General features: G+C 41.2%; 1 long non-coding RNA gene across 1 annotated transcript; it reads right to left on the minus strand.

The window, feature by feature from the left end:
- Nucleotides 1-1,778: 1,778 nt before the first annotated feature.
- Nucleotides 1,779-2,604, minus strand: LOC311064565. Its single transcript, XR_014602720.1, has 3 exons — nucleotides 2,558-2,604; nucleotides 2,061-2,170; nucleotides 1,779-1,896 (listed from the first exon to the last, which is right to left on the minus strand). It is a non-coding gene; the product is annotated as an uncharacterized lncRNA (long non-coding RNA).
- Nucleotides 2,605-3,137: the final 533 nt, after the last annotated feature.

Consider the following 3,137-nt stretch of genomic DNA (forward strand, 5'->3'; position numbering starts at 1 on the left):
CCAGGCGCATACCATATATAGGCTCTAATACAGTCTGACAGAGTGTCGCGAGTTTGAATCCCAGTCCCGACAACCTTTGCTGCATGTCATTCCCCATCTCTCTCTCCCTGTTTCCTGTCTCGCTCTACTATACACTGTCAATAAAGCCCACAAATATTCCCAATTCATTTTTTATAATAATAGTTTTTTGCATTAATGTCGATGTTCAAGTGTGTGCAAGTAGTGAAGAAATACTAAAGTAAACATGATTTACGATACTACTGGCTCCCTCCCCAACACCCCTCACCTGAGGGTGTCCTCTGAGATGGTCTGTAGGACACTGGTATCCAGGGAACACAGGTTGGGTCCCTTGACACAACTGAGCTCTGCACTGCCAAGACTGTTGCCCGCCTTAGTCAGATACTTGGAAATGATGGCCTTGGCCTTGATGGTGACAAAAAATGTGTTAGTGCCATATACATGTACTGCACACATTTACGAACACACATGCAAAAACGTGTAAATATAATCACAACGCATTATGTTTTCTCACTTCTACACTGATTACACTGCCTGCCAGCCAGCCAGACAGACAGACAAACAGACAGACGCTCTACCTCCTGAGCCACTGCCGCCCCATGCATTTTTGTCAATAACACCATCAATCAATGAAAGATCATTTGTATACTTACCAGAGCTGAATCCCACTCCCCATCTGAAGAGTCCATTAAAGAACACAGTGTGTCAATCTGTGTGATGTTCCACATGCTGATGTCATCAGTAGTGGCGTTGCGTGACGCAGGCCCCAGCTCCTGGACTTTCTCTTCTGGGATGAACGACTCACTGACATAGGCCTGACGTTGTGGATAGAGACATATTAGTGGATAGAGACATATTAGACGGGACACCAGATCATACCTGTTCATTCATGCAATACATTTACAAGACTTTTATCTTGGTGGTAATGTGGTCAGACAATATTAAATATTATGGTAAAAGGACAACAGCCTCACATGCAAGAATACAATGCAAAATACATTGGAAACAGACTTTCCAAATGTCTTCATGAAGTTATCATTTAATTGGATGAAATACGCCAGGCGCACAAGAAAATACCAATTGTTGACCACGGGGTTGTTGGCGGGCAATATTTATAGATAATATATTTTTTTTTACATTCATGGTGTAGCCCCTTTAAAATGTAAGCCATTTAACATCATCACAACATACTCACATGACTTGGTAGACATCACAGGGTGGATAAAAGTCCATGCATTATAATAATAATAATTATTATTATAATTACTATTATATTTTGCTGTACGTTTTTTAAGCTGTCATAAGACGCTCTACAGATGAGGTTACCTCTCTAGCGAGCAGAACCAGGTGGTGCAGGAACTCAGGAAAGTCTCCTTGAGACTGTGTCAGATGGTCAAACACTGCATGGATGATGACGTCTTTCTCTGGAGGAGTAGGCACCAGCAGCATCTCTGCAGTCTGCTTCGGAGTCAGGAGGTGTAGAATCTGGACACGTTTAAGACAAGAGACAGACAGACAGGACATAATGGGAGAGGGCAGGATATGAGATTTAACCACTGAAGCCCTATTTTATACGTAATCGAATTATAATGTCACACTCGCAAATCAGCTATTACGTTTTTGAAAATCTTGCAATCCTGTGATGACATGCCCAAAATATACGCCAGGTTGAAAGGTTATTAAGTTACTGAAATTGTAGTGTCAAGTACAAACAATCAAATCAATGTTTTCAGTAAAAATGTTCAGATTATCCACACTCACCAGAGAAGTCACGGTTGAGGTCATAGAAGTCTGTGATGGGGGCGAACATGGAGAAGAATCCAAAGTTCTCCTCCAGCCATTCTGCACTATGGCTGGATGAGGAGACACACTGAGGATCTGAAGATAAATACACAAGTCAGTGTAGGCTATAATAGTATAGTATTAGAATAGAGTAATGTTTTACTCAAAAATGTACCCTGAAAGCAACAGAAATTCCTGTACATCTGCAGACAAATGGTCCTCTGAGCTTGTCTCTAGCTATGGCTACTTGGTTCACTTACCGGACGTGTTGTGATGTAGCAAGAAGGAATGGATGAAGTGTTCGTACATCACTGGGCTGTGGTTGTGATCAGGATCCATGAGACGCATATGATGACTCAGGTCTTTTACTCTGGACCCAGCAATGCAAAGAAATGTATCATTATTCCGGGACTATTTTGTGTATTTCGACTATAAGTGTTTTCCAAACGTAGGGTCTTACTCTTGACCCATTTTTGGGTCACAGACCAGGTTTTATGAATTAAAGTAAGGTAAAGTTTTTTAAATCAACAGATTTTCAGAAATTAAAGAAAAGGAAAAGGAATACAAAAGATTTTCAGAAGATTTTAAGAAATACATTTTTTAAATATGCATACTTTATAATTCATAATGATTTTTCTTAAAAGTTTAGGTCCCAGGAAGTCACCAAATGTATCTTTCAGGTCTCAAGCTGAAAATGTTTGGGAAACAGTTATGTTCTAGAGAAGATAGCATTCCCTTTATAAACGGGACAACTCACAGGGCTTGGTAAACAGGACAGGTGAAGTTCTTAAAGCTGAGGCAGTCAAGGAGGCTTATGGGAACTGTAGGCAGCAGAGGCAGCAGTTTGATCTGGAACCACATCCTGATGAAGTCTGGGTCCTCCAGGTTCTCCTGGGTATCATCGACTCTGACATAGTGAGGTTGCTACGGGCAGCACAGTGCATGAAACGGGCCACATTTTCCACTGTGTTGGTAAGCTGGTAGAAGAGATGGGGAGAAGGATAATGGATGTACAGGCATGACTTTCCTATCCGACGACATCTAGAATAGAATTTGGAATCCTTTGTGTAATACATTTAAATTAAAGAAATTCAGAAACAAATAATAAAGCCTTCTCACGCCACATGATCTTTCTTCAAGGGTGATGCTGCAAGTGTCCTGGACCTCAGTGGTGTCATTGCCCATGTCCAAATAGCTGTTCAACAAGCAAGCACAATAATCAGCATCATATTCATAGATAATGGACAGTGGACGAAACAAGGGACTTACAAAGGACATAACCTGCAATATTTCTGGATGGCCACCAGAGGGTGCCCAGAGGCTGACCTTTGTTATCA

This window comes from Gymnoscopelus microlampas (genome assembly GCF_963454915.1).
Source record: "Gymnoscopelus microlampas genome assembly, chromosome: 17".
Taxonomy (NCBI): Eukaryota; Metazoa; Chordata; class Actinopteri; order Myctophiformes; family Myctophidae; genus Gymnoscopelus; species Gymnoscopelus microlampas.